Source organism: Labrus bergylta, chromosome 19 (genome assembly GCF_963930695.1).
Source record: "Labrus bergylta chromosome 19, fLabBer1.1, whole genome shotgun sequence".
Taxonomy (NCBI): Eukaryota; Metazoa; Chordata; class Actinopteri; order Labriformes; family Labridae; genus Labrus; species Labrus bergylta.
Genome location: NC_089213.1, coordinates 21,970,538 through 21,990,065, shown reverse-complemented (window position 1 = coordinate 21,990,065; position 19,528 = coordinate 21,970,538). Strand labels below are relative to the sequence as shown.

General features: G+C 40.0%; 1 protein-coding gene across 1 annotated transcript in view; it reads left to right on the top strand.

Moving 5' to 3' along the window:
* The first annotated feature begins 630 nt into the window (after positions 1 to 630).
* Positions 631 to 19,528, top strand: part of atxn1a (ataxin 1a) — a 91,219-nt gene continuing 72,321 nt past the window's right edge. Inside the window, exon 1 of the mRNA XM_065948223.1 lies at positions 631 to 788. The gene's annotated coding sequence lies outside the window, so the exon portion shown is untranslated. The remainder of the gene's footprint in view (positions 789 to 19,528) is intronic.

Below are 19,528 nucleotides of genomic sequence, written 5' to 3'. Positions count from 1 at the left end.
TTATCTAATATTCTTTATATTCTGTTTTTGCTGAATATATGCTATTTAAGAAACTGATCATATGATTCATGTCTGAAAAAAACCAACTACATCTGCAATAATGGAATAAAATACACAAAATGTACCTCTGACTTGTGTAACAGCACTGGAAGATGGAAATACAATAATCTAGCAAGGTTCAAATGCCAAAAAGCTGCTAAAAAGTACACAATCTGACCTATTTGTGTTGGGTTTTCCAGCTGAAATATTCATCAACACTGCTACTTTGCTACTTACATTTTGATTTAATATACGATTCCAAGCATTAAAGAATATCAATTACCAATGTGTCTTTATTGAGTCACATGTTTCCTTTCTCTCTACACAAGTTTCAGACATATAGACATAGCCTTATAGCCTACTCGACTCCAGACTTTACTTTAAAGAATGCAGACTATGCTATGAATCCTACACTTGACTGTTCATTCTCACGCCCCCATCACTGTTAGTGAACTCACCATGTAGTTCTCTGTGCCTCATATTTTTGCATGAGTATCTTACAAACTGCTCCATTTCTGAACTCTCTCTCGCTCTCTCTCTCTCTCTCTCTCTCGCTCTCTCCTCTCTCCTCTCTCTCTCTCTCTCTCTTTCTCTCTCTCTCTGGAGGTGGGGGCAGAGAGCTATTAGCTGTGCGCTGCAAACATCATTAGGAGGGGAGACGCTTTCCACCGTCAGCGCCTGCCGGAGCAGAGCAGGGGAGCCCTGGCAACAAGGAGAGACACAAACTCAGCAGCCCGTTACACCCAACAGTAAGTCACACAAAACTGCTCATTCAGTACCCTTTTCACCGACCTGTCATTGCTTTCACCATGCCACTTTTCAGTTTTGGAGCTGTGGTGGGGGGAAAAATGGCAGGATGAACTGGGCAGGGTGGCGCTGAAGCTCTGGTTTACTTCAAAGCCTTGGGAAATGTTTACCTCGCCCTCTGACCTATTTATTAAGTGGCCAAACAGTGCGGGGGAATCCGTGGTTTGTGTGTATGTACTTGTCATTTCGGAACGTATTTGCAAAGTAGTGTTTAAGTTGGGCGAAAGAGAGCGGAGGTTTGGCTGGATTGTGACCGAGCCAGGAGCGCGTCCGCCCGCCGGGCTGGTGTCGGGCAGCCGCTGTACTTCCACTAACTGCGCCACTCGACCTCGACTCAAACATTTGCTCTTTGCAGACTGTTTCGAAGCGCTTTTCACTGATATGCGCCGCTTAATATTGTTCCTTTGGGTCGTGTTCGCCTTCTTTTGAACTCTTTTCTTGCTGACATTGACTGTCGTTTCATTTTTATCTACGTTTCACCATCGCGGAAGTGTTTTCTCTACTCGAAAAGAGACGAAGACCAACTAACCACAGCCCACTAAATGAGTCCAGTGTTTACCAAGACATAGTTCTATCTATTTTGCATACTCTCATCGTTTAATACACAGTTACTGTTGCGTATTATGTTACTACACTGTGTTTTACATTGCCAGCTGGTTGTAAAGGACATAGGGTTTGTGATTGCTGGACTACCCGTGATGTCATTCATCCTAGCTTGGACCATTATATAACGGGACTGTAGGGAAGCCTGTGATAGCAGGCTATTTTTACTCTGTTTACACCTCGGAGTTGCACTCTCAGGGTAGGGTATGCGTCCCAAGTGGTAGCCTATGCGTTCACCAACATTATGAATTTAAAATGGCACTCAAATGAGACCAAGTGGATGGAAATATAACTGCTAAAAGATGAGAAGCTGCACTTCTCCCCACCAGCTACATTTGCAATTTTGAAGTGTAACTCTTTTTTTTTTTTTTATGTCATCTGTGAAATTATGTGAGAAAAAAGTCAGCTAGCTCTACTTGTTGATTATGTCTCTTGTTGTTTGCAGCATGTACTTAAGTATATTGAGCTGCATTCCCTTAAGCACTGAATGAACTAGTTATCATAAAGAGGGCTCACTGTTCATATCTAAATAAAAGCTATACTTACACTTGACCCATACCCACCCACTTGAAACAAAGTCATAGTAGGCTAAAAACAGAGATAAAGAAAAGTAAAATACATTATATTTTAGAATTGCAAACAGACAGTAGTCAGTAGATAACCCATATATAGAAATATGAAAATCCTGAATTAGGGAAGATTTAGACAAAAAAAAAAAAGATTTCAACCAACATTTTTGGTGTCATCTCCTCAATTCAGTCCTAGACTGCATTTCCAAATGTTACCCCATTCTCTCGCCATGTTTGTGCTCAATGCACATTGGTCCCTAGACAAGTGGTTCCCAACCTTTTTTCCTTCGAGACCCCCCCTACTTGTATCAAAGATTCAATTCTCTGTGTGTGTGTGTGTGTGTGTGTGTGTGTGTGTGTGTGTGTGTGTGTGTGTGTGTGTGTGTGTGTGTGTGTGTGTGTGTGTGTGTGTGTGTGTGTGTGGGGATGTGTGTATGTGTGTGTGTGGGTGTACGTAGTATACTCTTAGTGGGTGTGAAGGGAATGGTGTGAGTGTGGTCATTTTTACATGTTAGAGAATGTGGCTGTGATGTTATCCGTGTTTATTAGCTCTAAATCATTTTGTATATATTATTCGTATATTTTATTTCGTATCATTTGTATCTCCACCTGCCCAGGATAATGAGCTAACTTTGGCCCAATGCATCTCCTGTCATTAATTGAGATTAATGCATGTTGTACATGGTTCCTGAGAAACTAAACAATAACCTAAACAAAACTAAACTAAGAAAAGCTGAGTCCCCCCCATAGGACCCCCACAAAAAAAATATAATATTGCTTTCAAAGTTTAACATACCTGGGGTCCAGGCCCCTCAGGTTTGAAACCAATGCTTTTGACAACTGCTGCAGTTTTGAACATGCATTGGAAAGCTTTTTATACTGTAGGCACTACACTGCAAAACAAAAAAAAAGCCTTGACAAACTTTAAAATTGGTTTTAAGGTGATGTTTTGGAAATCACAATTTTTGCAGTTTTTGCTTCCAGTCTCTAGTCTATTTCATCATAACAGAAATATATATTACTTTGTTGAAGTGCTGTTCTCTGTGAAAGATAAAAGTACAAACTTTGAGGCTTTACTTACTTAGGGTAATGACTTGGTTGTTTAGTTTAGCTTTCTTACTTAAACTACAATGGTGCGCTTAACCAGAAGAGACTTTGCAGGTTGGAGAATAGAAAGAGGTAGACCAATGGGTTAGAAGGAAATGTAAAACAGAGCATTAACCCCTTAACAGAAAATACATCAAAGGATAATAAAGGTAAGGGGACCCAGATTGAATCCCTGTGGAATACTGGAGTTCTTCAGGATATTGATCTTAATGCAGTGAAACTGTTCGTCTTAGAGATTCTCCATTGCAATGTTCTCATAAAATAGATTCTATGAGACACTTGTCAAAGGGAGTTGGTATTAAGAGGATGCAAGCACTTAAATATGACAAGTTTGGTGCTGTCACACAGTACAGATGGATGAAGAAAAGATGGAACTGCCAGCAGGTCTTTCAAAAAAAGGAGTGGACAGGTAACGCCTGCAAGTCTTGAGGGGTGATGACTGCATGAAGTTGTTTATATAAAAAGTGTAGAGTGAAGCTACCATGCCTGTAGACTGAAGGGATTCAGGTAGGGGGTCAGGGTAAACCAGGTGCTGAGTTTATACCTATAAAATGTGAAACTTGTTTTAGGCTACCAAGGAGTTAAAAGGGAAAAAACCTGGAAATAAAACTTCATATAGAAAACAGTAGAGGGAGTAGTTGTAGTTGGTAGCAGGAATGGTTTAATCTGATAAATAGCAGGTTCAGTTTTTTAAAATTATTTTTGTATCAAGCTTAAAAAAATGCTTTCTTGTGGTTCTGAATGTGAAAGTAAAGGCTCTGTGATAGGCTACAACAAACTGTATAGCGCTCTATTATGCGGTCATGCCAATGTTAATCAGGCGTACAGTTCCACCCAGTAACTACACACAGATATGTACACTCTAAAACACACACACACACTTTGAACGCACTTACTACTGCCACCGTAGCCTTTGATTCCAGCCGCCACTCACTTTCAAATGGTAATGAGAGGCAATTAGAAGCCAATGTGTCCTAATCACAAGCCATTTAACTGAGCTTGGCTCATTTGTCTGAGCCATATGTGCACACACAGCGACCCACACACTCAAACAAACACACATGAACGCACACATGTTAGATCATGCTGGAGCCTTTTCTTTGTCTCGGGGATTTGCTGCCTGTGTAAGGCAAAAAAAAGGAAAATTATATAAGTGAGTGTGTATGTGTGTGTGTGTGGTTAAGACTGAGTGATTTTCAGGTAGTAATTGGGCTGAGGTTTCGCAGCTGAATGAATAAGTGACAGATATGGCTTTATGCTCCAACCTGCAAGTACAGTAGTAAATGATCAGTAGGTGTAGATTTCATTGGTCTACTGCTGAAACAGGTGTTTTTGTATTTCTGTGTATATTTGTAGAGGAATTAGTTGGAACAACAATACTTGCTCACAGAAAAGACAGCGGTTAAGTAAAGGACTACCATAAATAAGCCAATTATACCCACCTTTCCAAATCCAATATAACATGTACTTTTATACTCTGAGATGTATGTGGTACACATTTATGCCTAACTCTCTCATGCTGTATTCCTGTTAATTTTGTAGGTTGACGTCTTCTGCCAAATCAAAGTGTCCTCATGGAGCACAGTTTAAACAAACCAATAGTGCTCTGAAAAAAACTGCAACATGTTTGAGTTGGTGTCGGGGCAACTGCACCCACCTGTATGTAAAGTGAATCAAACATTGATCAGTTGACAATAATGCCTCTTTATGTGCAGCCAAAGTTTTCTTCAGGCACCGTTTTAGTTGCCCCCTTTTGCCCCGACTGCAATCTCATTTGCTCCCAGTTCAAGTGTGCTTTTAACGAGCTGTTATAAACATACACACTTGTTAAAATGATGTTAACATACAGTACATAGAGTTGTTATATGTAGCTGCTCTGATGTTGTCGCCAAACATAGCTGCAGACTGAAAAAGACTAAACACAGAATCTGTACCAAAATGATGGACATATTATCAGAACAGACTGCTGTCACAAGTTTTTTCCAGTCTTCCTTTTCACACAAGTACATACACACAGAAATAGCATTGTAGGTAGTACTGAATCGAAGCAGGACAAAAACAGAGTATGAGAGAAAAATGATTTTTTTAAAAAGAGTGGTGGGTGGGTGGGTGGGAGTGAGGGAAGATCAAGAGATTGAACTGTCTCGTTGAACCACGCAGCGCTCAGACCTTTTCAGCTTTTTCCTTTCATCCTCCTCTATTCATGAATGCCCCGAGTGCACGTGCATGCACACAAGAGAGAGAAAGCACACAGTTACACACAGAATAGTGCTTTAAATGAGGATCAATGAGAGTTTTTTGTATTTTGTGTGAAAGAACATTCCACTGCGTGTGATCCTGGGTGCTTTTTTATTGCTTATAGCACAGTCTTCTTAAACTGCTGTGGGAGAGGGGGACAGCAATAGCAATTCAATTAATTTAACTGAGATTAAATGGGCGGCACTTTCAATCTACACTTCGTCTGTAAAGAGTGAAAACACTGCATTGGCAATATGTGGGTCAATGAGTTCAGCTTTTTATGGTCTTGTGAATCATTGAATTTAACTAATGCACTTGTTGACGTCCCATTAGTCTTTTTTTGAAATGTATAGTTCAAATTCAATATTTGTAGCTCTGTTAAGTGTTTACCACTTTTGCAGTATTGTAGATCCCTATCTTGAGTGTTTGTGTATGCATGAGGGATTGGCATTTTCAGTCATTTCCAAATACTAGTATCCAAGTACTCTCAGGCTTTACCTCATGAACAGATACTAGTTTAATGGAAAATTTCTAAATTTTTTAACTGTGAATATAGGTTGGACTTTGACGTGTGGTGTGCACTACTGCAGTGTCTGTAGGAGGGCATTTCTTCATATCCCACTTCTAAATGAAATGGCGCGTTTTTGTATGGCGCCGTGGTGAGAGCTGCCCACAAGTTTTTTTTGCAGCTACTTTGTCGACAAGTTGCAAATCAGCACTCTACTCTGCTGGTTTTACCTCATTCATTTTGTCCACTCCTGTAGCTGTTATTCACAGTGATGGTGGCAAAAGTTGCATTCTTTCTCATGGCCAGCATCTGAATAAGAGAGAGAGAGAGAGAGAGAGAGAGAGAGAGAGAGAGAGAGAGAGAGAGAGAGAGAGAGAGAGAGAGAGAGAGAGAGAGAGAGAGAGAGAGAGAGAGAGAGAGAGAGAGAGAGAGAGAGAGAGAGAGAGAGAGAGAGAGAGAGAGAGAGAGAGAGAGAGAGAGAGAGAGAGAGAGAGAGAGAGAGAGAGAGAGAGAGAGCCATCTCACAAACTTGTGTTACACTGTCCGGTCGATAAGCCACTGCATGGCTCAATAACCATGTGAAAAAGGGAAGCTGGCCTTGGGACTTACGTCTGCTGTGAATTGGATTTGTATACAGCTGACATGCTATACAGTTGTCTATATATCCTGCACAGGTTTCTTTGCAAGCCTAAACTAGACTGAACCTCTGGGTGTCTAATTGATGACATAAGTTCTCTTATTGGCAAATAGCAAGCTCTTAGGCTGCAAATTTGAGTTCCCGCATCAAGCAACTCATCAAATGTGTTAAAATGACGAGAGCTATTTCATCAACACTCTCTAGGAAGAGAGTTCCTGCTGCTTCTTGCATGTAAGAAATCATGCAATAGTTAATACAGTGTGCTGCTCCTTTGATCCAGCTGCCTTGATTTATATTTTATCCTACTCCAAGCAAAGCCTGGGTGAGACGTGAGAGGAAGCGGTTTTTAAGTATTGGCCTTTTGAGGGCCAAGATAAATGAGGGAGAGTCTGACTGATAAAAGCTCACTCTGTTAAGGACATTCAAATGTGATTATTTTATCAAGGTTTAAATGTGTGTTGCAACATTTTTTAAACCTGGGCTCTCATCTTGCACATTTTGTTGGGTGTCATTTGGGAATTTATTGGTACAAAAAGTTTCAGAAATGCTGCAGTTGATAACCTCAGCTGATAGCAGACAAAATGGTCTTTACCTTGGTTTTTGACAGCATAATAGAAAAGGTTCCTACCTCTTCTTTTATAACTTGAAACCTGTTTTCAACCATGTACCAAGGCATAGATCCTTTACATAATGTTGCTGAACTTTAAGAATAACAATTTGAGCTTTTCAGTTGCAAGGACAGGGCTTGTAGTGGACTTACTTTAATCTGATGCAGGTTCCCACAAGGATCAAGCTTCCACCATTGCAGCCCGTTTGGCAGCTTCCAGCTACCTATTAGTCATTCAGACCCCAAAATATGTTGGCTAAATAGGGCCATGGATTAAAAATACCATATTCCCCTTTAATAGTGTTATATTGTGCGACAGCAGCTCTTTTAACTACAGCTCACTCACCGACAAAGCCAAATAACTATTTAGGTAAGACACTAATCTGATTTCTTAAATTTTTATTTACTTTTTGACCCTTCTCTTAATGAAATGTTTCAAACATAGTTTTGCTTTTGCATCTTTCTGCTCTCTTCTTTCCTGCTACCCCCCAGTCTTCTCTGCCTTATTCTTATCAGAGGCAGTAGAGGATTACAGTGGGGAGTTGACACTGACTGGCAGTCAGACAGCTCCTGCAGACTCCTCTCTTCCCTGTAGAGCTCCAGGCCTGGGACAGGGATAAGCTGACAACCTGGGACACAGCCAGATAGATAGTGATGAGGACGAGAGATGAAAGAAGAAACTAGGAATTGGGGTCATGTACATATTTCAAAACACAGATGTAATTATCTCTATTACCCGGACATTAGCTGAAGTTTCACAGGTGTTGTCTGTGTTAAGATTGGGGATGTTCCTAGTGACTAATTTGCACGTTAGTTAAATTTAAATTCAGACTTACTGTCTAATTAAGAATTGTCTATGGGTAAACATTGTAATATTGTTTGCAGAGTTTGGCTAACATTAGCATTGCTAGCATGCGTGGTCTGGTTAACATGCCAACATACATTTTATTCTCAATGTTCTCGATCAAAATACTGCCAGGCTGCACAGCTCCTACGAGTTGTTATCCGTTCATAGGGCTTGTTTACCTAAGATTTGTTTGTTGGTTTTTTTTACACTTGAATTGCATCGGAAAAATACTAATCTTAAAAAGATTTCGGTAAAAATAACTTTTTTATAAACTTTTTTCCTGGTATGACTACCTCCCTTTTTTTGGCAGTAAACCTTCCAGCCTCAGCTGCAAGGTGTGTGTGTGTGTGTGTGTGTGTGTGTGTGTGTGTGGGTATCAACTGTTTGAAGTGCCTGGAGGATATGCATTGAAAGAGAGGAATTCAATAACAGGAAAATGGCCAGTGATAGAAACAATTCCTGGAATACCAAAACCCACCCTTCACTAGCATTTTTCTTGGCACAAGCGTGCTGTTCATTACTACTGTTTACTTCATAGGAAGTCGAGACACAGCCCATAAATGCCTCCCTTAAATAGCCCATTTCATTGATGGTTCTGGGCTTGGCATGGGCAGTAAAGTCCCAACTTCCAGCTCGTATGTAACCCCTCGTACCTGACCATGCATCTGTGCCAGATTCATTGGTGTTGTTGGGTCACCATATGGTCAGATGGGTAGTTACTGAAGAACAGGTTGAGACAAGCCTGTAAAAGTAAACCACAGGCATTATTTAAATCAGTGTACATAAGCCTTAAAGTATGTCCTCCCTGTCAGAGTTGTGGTGTGGTTTGAACAGAGCTGAATACGTTGCTGGGTTGGCTTTCTCCGTCTCTCTGTCTAGCTGGCTGGCTGGTAGTTGCATCTTGGCCAGTTTTTCATTTCATACTGGCTCACTGGATGACCGCAGATCAGACTCATCTGGCTGGACATCTGACTGGATGCTTGGCTGCATGCTAGCTAGCTGACAAGCTATCCGGACTTGGCTGACCGAGTCACTGGCTGCCTCGCCGACTGGCTATTATTTCTGGCCCTTCCAATAGCAGCGTAGTAAGCTCATGACATTGGAACAGGGACTTTTGGCTTTGACAGTCAGGGAGGTGTGCTAAAACAGCGCTGACTGAGATAAGACCTAGTGAGTCAGGATGTTCCCTCCTGGCCTCCATGAGTCCATCACTAATTACAGCATCAGAACCTGTAGTGAGCACGTCTTTCTTTTTACCAAACATTATAAGATTCTCTAATATACTGTATTTTTTATAAAGTATTCGAAGTGGTCCACCTATGTTTGCCTTAAAAGTAACAGGATAATATGCATTTTTGTCTGAGAAGATGCAACTTAATTGGAGCCATAAATTACAAAGACATGTTCCAAAATGGTGGCATTACTCCTGCTTTGCCTATAGTGACAAACTAAAGTGCAAGACAAATATGGGAAAACATACCTAATGGAATTTCTGTTCATTGTATTGCACTGACAAATAAAGAATATTCAATACCTTGCTGCTTCGTTTAAAGAAATGACACTGTTAGTGCACCTCATTTTACTGAGGGAGTTCTCTTTTTTATTCACTCTGTTAGGTTGAGTCCAACAATTCTTATTTTTTTTAAATTGGTTTGGCCTGGCATTTGTCTTTATGAGCCATTTCACACCTTTTTGGCTGCATTTGATTGTTGCCAAGTGAAAGGTTTGTCAATGTATGTGCAGCATGTTTTGGTTTTTGCATGTTTCCACCAGTTTGACTGTATGTTGATGTGTATTCTTTTTTTTGGCATTTTAGTGTGTTTGCATGATTTATTTTCTGCTTCTCAGGCTTGTTTTTTTTCTTCTTCTAATGTACTCATTAGAGATGGAATGTTTGGCAGGAACATGTGCTGATCTATGACAGATAAATTAGGTTAATGTGAGGTTTCATTGTAGCCGGGCCAGGTCTGCTTTTCTGACAAAGCCATCGTCTTTCAACTGCCACAACAAGGGGAAATAACTTGGGTGTAAAATGACTATGTGATCTCGGTTTCACACATTTCTAAACAATAATGGTCACAAATTCGTGATGTAAAGCACGACTCATGCACATACCACAGCAATCATTTAAGAAACTAATGTGTCCGTGTACAACCTCACATTTCCATATCATTCTCACATACACTGACAGGCCCATACACCACTTCTACAATATGCAGCCATTAGCAGACACACAATACACAAAAACACACACTTAGTGCAGCTTGGCTTCTGCTAGTGTACACACCCATTATAGGGGCTTGCCCAGGGAAAATATCTGTGGTAGAGTACGAAGGTTGACCTAATGGGAAATTACTAGGCATCTGCATCAGACCAAAACAATTTCTACATTCCATAACATTAATAGCCCTTTTGGGAACTTTTAAACTTCCCAGAAGTCAGATCTCTCTGTAAGCCTCATATAGAGTATCAGGTGCTTTTTCAATCATCATCATTATGGAACAAGTAGGCGTCTATTATGTCTGCTGTTTGATGGTCTAACAGTCTACTAGAGTCGTTTTCCTTGAGGAGTTCTAAGGGTACACTGGAGAGTGCAGTGGAACTTAGGATTTAAATGTGAATTCAAACAGAGTTAAAAAAATACAAGTCTGAAAACACACTTCATATTTACTGTCAACAGAAATGCAGTAATTACCTACCATGCATGGTCATTTGTTAAATTGTTTAATGATGGTTTATAAGCATAGCCTTTTTGATACTGAATGACACACTTAAAATTAAAATTAAAAATGTTTCATGGTTGAAATGTAGCTGCAATACAGCTGGACAAGCCAATATTGAAGTAAAAAGTTGATTTAAAACACAACCAAAAAAATACGATCAGTACCAGGAAGCCGACATAGGTACCCACAAGTTAATTAATTAAGATGTTTGGAGAAACCACTGGGTTCTGGTTACTGGGTTTGAAATGAGTGGACTTGACTTATATAACCAGATGTTGATGTTGCCTCTGTTCTTTCTTTTCCTCTGATGGCCTGACCCATAAATGTCACAAAAATGGAACTCCCATAAAAGAAAAAAAAAAAGGGGTATGAGCTTCATGCCACTTGTACTCTACTGTGTGATCACTAATTTGTTGTGAAAGTGTTGGTACGATATTTCCCACAGCACTTTCAGGCAACTAGACTATGTAAATGAGCTTGTAGTATGCATTCTAAGATAAAAAGCAGTAACCTCTAACCTGACAGCAGAACTCCTCACCTCTTATCAAACTTCTCATCATCAGTTAGCCTCAAATCTTAAAACAACAGACCATCTTTAGACAGGAAAAAATCTGCTTTTCTCCCCCTTCCTCCTTTAGTTGTGCCCCATCAGCTTGGTTCAATGCCACACGGCATGCCATTAGATCTGCTAGAAATCTGCCCCCACACCACCTCTAGCGTGGCTACCTGGGTTGGAGCTCTCAGCTCCTCAATTCAGCTGCAACCTGACAGGACACGCTACCTCAAACCGTACACAACTGCTGAAAGGCTGGGGGGGAGGAAAGAGCACAGAGGTAGTGTAACCCTTTTGGGAGGCGCTTCCTGGATACCATTTACACTTAAAGCAAGAGGACTGGCGTGTGTGGGGAGGGGGAAGGAGAATGTGTGTGTGCATGTGGGTCAAGGGTGGAGTCATTTTGAGTAAGAAGAACATGCAACATTTACGATGCATCAAACTTGACACAGCAAAACGCATCTGTCATAACTGCAGTCAGTAATGTAGCAGAGACACTCTCTGTTCATTGGTTTCAGATGATGTGAAGTTGAAGGACGGTTCATGTTTTTTTTGCCAGAGACACAACAGTAGTTTGATGGGTTACCGGTTATATCACATAAAGGTGTTGAATAGCCCTTTTCACAAAGGAACTCCCAAAAAGTTAACCCTTTCACACGTGTGAAACTCAAGATTTTGTACTTGATAAAATCTAAGTTATATAAATGAAAAAGTTGTTTGCTTTTTGCTTTTGTTTTTTTTCCGGCCCACATCACTTGAGATTATATGTCAGGCACTAAACAGTAGAGAGGGTTCAGGGCTGATTTCATTTCCTGAATAGCTTTCATAGTAACACTTTTAAAACTGTCAAGCAACACTCTGCAGTATCTGTTCTTGAACACGCAACAGTGAAAGGTATCTGTGTGTGGCAGACACACTACTTTATCTGACGTTTGGTCAGAGTGACCTGAACCCCATGACCTTTTTCCTATGGAACAAGAGCTATCCTGAACCCTGTGACCATGAACATTGCTAACGTCTACCAATACCCTCCTTTTGGATAGATAGCATATAATACAACACAATGTACAGATAGGAACTTCTCGTGTATTTTGTTGATTAGGAGATATTTAAATAACAATATGGTCAATGAGGACACCTCTATTACCCCTCATGTTTTTATTAGACAAATCTTACAGGGAGTGCTGGTTGCTATAAATAAGCTTTATATATTAAGACATGGCATCGTTTATGACTGTCAAAGTAAGAGAAACTGTCATACATTTTTAAAAGCTTACAGCTAGTAGTAGATGTTGTCACTGAGCATGAGGCAGGAGTTTCCTTATGAATGTGGGCAGTAAGTTTGAGATCTGAGCAGGTGTTGCTCACTGAGGTTACAAAGTCTGAGTCAGCTGATACCATCTTGCAGCCTGGTTATAACTGCTGACTGCTTGTGTTTATATTTGGTCGTCTGGGTAAGTGGTGAGGGAACTACATATGTCGGGGACACTTGTGAATAAAGCTGAAGGAAAATACTGCATGTGTATAAAGTAGGCCTTTATAGGCATATTAAAGTGTATTTTGTTTTTAATGGGAATATAAGCACATTTTATCGCCTGACCTGCAGCAAGTCTGTGCTTTATCAACATGACCTGTAGGCTATCTGGATTTCATGAAATCTCCTCTCGGAAGTGGTGCTGTTGCACCTACTTTTTCTGTTTATTCAGCAGTCATGTTCCAACAGAAGAACCCGATTGATCAAGCACCCTGGACACATCCACGAGTTCAAAGATTCTCATTGCAAAATTTTTCTTTCAATCCCTAATTCACAAAATTAAAAACCCCAACGCTCCCACAAAAACGATCTGTGCTCTAATTCCCAGAAACCTTGCACAAGGCTGCTAAGAAGCTGCTGGATTTGCAGGTTTTTATTTGAACTTTTTTGCAAAGGTCCTAAGTGTGTTTGTCAAGTGCAACACATGGTTAGAGTCCACCAACAGTAATACCGCTTAGTCCCCTCTTGGTCAGCTCTGGAGAGGAGATTTCAAGGGTTTATGTTGTGGTTGTTTACTTCTAAATCTTTCTCAAACTGAGGCCTGGTTTCATAATGCCTCGTAAAAGTAGTAAGCCCGCGTTCCTGTACCCATTTACACGATTTTCTGTTTGTAAGCTCCACTGGACATAAAAGAGGGGGTTTGACCAGATGTGGCTGAGCTCAGACTGTCTGGTTTTCTTTGAGAATTACCTTAAAAGAATTACAGTGAACGTTTATTAACCAGCTCTAGTGTAATCCTTGTCAGCTCTAAAACAAAACACAGCTCATACAAGATTATTTCCACTAAAAGTACACATTGGAGGGATCATTTAAGTAAACAAAACGAATAATGTGCTTAGACTTTGCAGTTTTTATACTCTATCTCATTGAGAAAATGAGCTGAGTTTGATTTATGATTTGGTAAATTTAGTTGGATAGGGATACACTTGAATATGTCCCAAAACCTGAAGTTTAATGGAAGCAACTCTACAGATGACTCTTCTTGGATTTTTTTTGAGAAGGCTTTTATTTAATTGAATTTAAATGATTTTATTTGTGAAGGGGCCATGTACAGATAGGAGATGTTTCTGTGAGTAGCTCAAAAGTCATGGCTTGAATGTTCAGATGATCCGTGGAGGTAAACAAATCACATTGATTATGAAAGTTTCTCAGCATTGTTGTCTTTCTATTTTTCTTCCATACCATTGTTTAATCAAGCTTTAGAAAACTGCTTCTTACTATAAACAGCAAGAATAGCAACATGACCACTGATTCCACTTCAATGAGGCCCTTTCAATTCCCCGGGATATTTTTTTAATCCATTAAATTGATCAAACGATTTGCTCTCAGCCTAAAGTCTTTGTGTAAGCTACTTTTTGTAAAATGTATGAACTGTACAGTGAAAGCAGAATCCACTTTAAAGCTAACAACTTTAAATGAATAACTCATGGCACAGAGATTGCATGGATCTATTTCACACTTAAATGTAGCAGTTTTAGAACTCCCACTCAGTCCATGTTGAGGAATGTAGAATCTAAATGTTTTTTCTTTTTTAACCAAAAAAGAGAAAAGTTCAAAGCAGCAGGAAACAATAGCTGCGGGGTTATATTCAATTTAAAATTTGATAATCATCTCTTGCCTGGCGAGTGCCAAAAACAGGTTGGTGCCGCTGCTCTCCTCTCCCCTGCTGCTTCATCGGGGGAATCACTCAATTATTGAACCAATGCTGTGTGGGTTGAGAGAGTGTGTGGTGTGTGTGTGAGTGTAAGTGTGCACACTTATTGGACCAAGGGCTTGTTGGATGCACGTGTTTTGTGTGTGTGTGTGTGTGTGTGTGTGTGTGTGTGTGTGTGTGTGTGTGTGTGTGTGTGTGTGTGTGTGTGTGTGTGTGTGTGTGTGTGTGTGTGTGTGTGTGTGTGTGTGTGTGTGTGTGTGTGTGTGTGTGTGTGTGTGTGTGTGTGTGTGTGTGTGTGTGTGTGTGTGTGTGTGTGTGTTCGGGGTGGGCTAAAAGGAATGGCGGTAATTTCACTCGAGCGTGTTCCTGCCCCACTTTCACTCTTTTAATCATGTATAGACACTCAGGGCACTCCTGTGTGTGCGTGTGTGTGTGTTTGTGCGTGTGTGTGTTTGTGTATGTATGTGTGTGTGTGTGTAGTGTATTCATGTTAATCTGTGGGACTGAAAGAGAGAGAGAGGGTTTCGGTACAGAATGAGAAAAGACACTGTCCTTATTTAAACTTTGATCTGTGACTGCTCTGTTTGAAGTCATTCATTGGTTTGTTAGACTGATATTTAATTTATTTAATTAAAGGAAATAATACAGAATATATAGGAGCTTTACTATATTTATCAAATCAAGTGAATGTTAGAGAAATATACACATTAAACATTTACCATTCTGCTACAATGTCAGATTCTTTAGCATTTAAGAAGTGAAATGTCAGAATTAAAATGAAAATGGCCACTTGCTGAATAACTACAATCTTACAGCACACATCACAACATTGATTATGTATTTGTTGGACACTTAAACACAGTTATCTCAGTTTGAGTTTGTAGCACTTTGTACACTGTGTTTCCCGTCTCCGTCCCCTGTAGCACACCCAGTCTTAACAAGCTGCCTTAAGCCACTCCACACTATTGAACTTGAGAAGAAAAGAGCTGTACAGCAGTTTGTACAGTTACAGGTGGACAGCAATCCTCAACATGTCTGCTCTCTTTGTGGTAAATGTATGTTGTATGTTTTTGTTCTTTAGATATAGGCAGCAAAAGTGTATAATATATTTTAAGAGTGGTGCTATTTCAGTGGGGTCCAGTGTCGCCCGACAGTAGCTGTCTTTTTAAAAATAGATATTTAGTCAATTCCAATCACTGTTGAAGTACTGAGTAATCATTGTCCTTGTCATAGCAAGCACTCACATAGGGGTTAAGGTCAATGGAAACCTACATCTGAAAAAGTACTCTAGATACACATGTCAATAATAGTCTTGTACATAAGCATGGTCTCTGATACATAAAGCATTGAAAAAGTCAGGGTGTAAATCACCAGTTTCATGGCAATGCAATATTATATGGATGTTTTTAATACGATATTTGCTGATATCACAAAATCTGCCACAATATTTTTTTGATTCCATTTGATTCAGGGCCCTGCAATCCATTTAAGAAAATATTATGTACCAATTTCAACCAATCACTTATTTTCATCTAAAGAAAGATTTGAAACTGATTGCTGAAACATTTCTGTTTTTAAATGAAAAACATCTCCTTGTTAACAGAAGAACAAAGACCTGTGTTTTACTGCAAAGTGCTACTTTTTCATGTATAAATGAAAATGTATTTTTTTTTACTTTCAGGGTCCCTGATTACTTATATATTATAAATAATGAACAATGAGCTATGCACATCTGTGTTTCACCATGTTGAATTTGAAGCACCAAATCTTATGCATTCTTATCAATTGAATGCACCAATTAGTACCATGTGTGCACCAAAGTATCATCATGATCCAGTGTCCTCTAAAATACATTAACACATGTGGACTTGATTAGTTCTTGTTTTCCTGCACTATTTTAGAACTACAAACATTCTGTAGCTTTACAAAAGTAGCATACGTGTAGTAGTTCATGTGTAGTTTTGTATGATATTATTGGATTTTAATGATCTCACAACTGCCTCATAAGGAGAGAGAGCAAGCTAATTTTGTAGCGAATGTTCCATGTGTATGCTACCTGCTAACTATGATATTGTTAGCAAAGCATTTTGTAAATCACCATTTTCCAATCTCCGATCAAGATAAAAAATCTTCAAATAGGAGATGGCGAGCCTTCCTCCGCCGAATTCTGACTCAGACAACAGAAACTGTGGCTATTGTTTCTCATGCACCGTTACTGTGTGTGGAGACAGGGAGATGTCAATCAAAGAAAATACATGTCAATCAATTTGTGTAAGCCACACCCACACAATCTTGAACAGTGGTCTGAAAATGCATTTCTACAGTTTTCAGTTTTCATAGCTTTTTGTTGGTTTTACCTTTTATGAGGCAGTTTGTTTGCAAATACACAATACTCCTACCTACCTTTAAGCTAAAAATGTATTCGGGTTTTCATTCAAACGGGGAATTTTATACAGCATATCTATCTATTTGCCTCCTTGTAAAAAAATGGGATTAAAAATAAATAGAGAAAGAAAAACCCTGATCGACCTGGTCGACATTATCGGTTTATCACTATTTTCCATCTTTTGCTATAATCTGCATGGAGTGTTTGCATTCTCTCTTGGCTCTCTGTGTGTAACTGCAGGCAGAAGAGAGGTCACAGCAGGCATGTTTGAGCTAGGACAGCAGTGCTGTATATCTCCAGCCTGTCAGGTATTGACAGCACAGCTCACTATGGAATGCTAACAGGCATGCAGGGCGTGGCTATGCTGTGTTAGCGACTCTGACCTTGTGACCTTGGTTATATAACTGATTGTCAGTCTTTGTAGGAGAGAGAGATAACAACGTTTCATGACGTGTCATGTGGCTGAAGTGATCTAAGGCTAAAAACAACACAAGTGACAAGAAGCTATCATGCAATGATTTGAGTTTACATTTCTAGAGGAGCATTTATATTTAAGGTTGCTTCTCTCTGCTTGTTTTTTTAAAATTATTTTGCAGAGTCAAAGAAACTGATATTGTGTGTTGCATTTCATGATCCCACCATTGTCATGGAACCCAAATACACGTACACACACACATACTGTATGCACAAACTTCTGCAGACAGAGCTAGCAGTCAAGGTTAAACAAAGATAAACAGACTTTATTTGGGTTAAGGGCAGTGCAGCTGGAAGTGAGCCATGAGCTGACACACACACACACACACACACACACACACACACACACACACACACACACACACACACACACACACACACACACACACACACACACACACACACACACACACACACACACAGTACACACACCTGTCAGTTCTGGCTTCTGCCCCAGTCCTCTTTCTCGTAGTCTTTGTGTTCCTTTGTCCTCTCTGTCGTGGTCATCAGACTTTGTAGCAGGATCTCCAGGGACAGCTGGTGGGCCAGTGTGAGCACCTGCACCTCATGCAAGTCTGTGTGTGTTTGTGTGCATCAGTGGGGTTGGGTGGGAATACCTGCAGTGTTCTGGCTAGATGTCTGTGTGTGTGTGTTAAGTGTGTGTGAGCACCTGTGCTGCCAGCAGGAAGCTGCCACAGCCGCGTTGCTTCATGACGTATGCTGGTGACTTCCTAAGGTCGTGCTGTGAACTCCATAATAACAAGGCCTATTATCTTCTTAAAGTCACACCACCTCAGTGTCCAGAGGAGGAAATTAGACTCGTAAAGATTAGAATATATCTTTATCAGCCACCAGGCTGGAAAATGTCTTTGGCTTACCAAACAGTTGAAATACAGATAAGCACACACACGGAAATTTAGCAGGAATTTTGATAGTTGCATGGAAGACTTCTTAAATAAATATATGGAGGGTGCTCTATTTGGTGTAACACAGAAGAAAAAAAAAAAATACTGTATATTTAAATGAGTGCCAACCATTTTCATTGACAAGATGTCTCACGTATACTCTTTAACACTTTAACAAAAGCAAAGTAAAAGGTGAAAAAATAGAATGCAGACTACAACGCTTGCAGTGATTTAGAAATGATGTCATCTTGTAGATTATTGATCATCTCACTGTCTGCAGCAGATGTAGCAGACCATCATAACTGACACCAGACACTGGTCTGGACTTTTTTTTTTAATAAAGTTGAAACTTGAAAAAAAAAGCTGTCTTCAGAGTAGCATTGCGTGAGTAATAATAGTGCACACTTTACAGAGATATAGTTTTTTTCAATACAGCTCAAAAATGTTCTACATATAGCCCCCCCAATGTACCTATATGTAATATTTTTTCTGAGGTAAATTCTTCTTCAAAAGGAGAAAACTAGTGTACACACATCCAAGCAAAAATGCATACAGGTGCAGGACGAGGAATATACTAACTGCGGAAAGAAGAGAAAGGTCGGCACACTGTTCATCTCCCAATGGTAGATTTGATTCAAGCAGGACAACGTTTCCATCTACAAGATCTTTCAGCATGCGCTCATTTTTTGTGAAGAAGAAGCAAGCACTTTTTGAAGAGGACAATTTCAAACCTCTGCTTTTAAGCCTTAAAATGAGAAATTAGCATTTATTCCTTCAAAGTTAAATAATGAGCCTGTAGCTTTGTGTTTGACCCAGTTTCCACTAATCACCACTAATCACACATCCCCAATCTTGATCCAAACACATGTATGTGGTTTTTCCCTTCACTTCTGCTGGTTTCACTGTTTTTGCGATGATACTTTACATTTCGCCGACACAGCTGCAGGATATTTCCGACGAACGTTAACTTTGACTTTTACAAGCAATTAAGCCATCACAAGGAAACAGCTCTCGCGCCACAGCTAAAAGCCTGACAGACAAGTAAAAGGGCACAGGTTGACTCTACCGTCAGCGCACTCTGACAGGAACGAGACTGTGGGGGCGAGGGAGACTTAAAGTTTGTGTCATGGAGTAAAATGAGGTCTGATGAAACCTGCTCTTACAGCGTGTAGGCGCTCACTCTAATATGGGCAGCGTCTGTAATCCGGCCATTGTACCTGTCGCCTTCTTCACTGTCAGATTATAGAGAGCAGGAGGAATGTTTACAACCTTTTACACTCACAAACGCAATAGATACTTTAGATACTTCTTCTTGCACCAATTTCTTATTTGAAAAT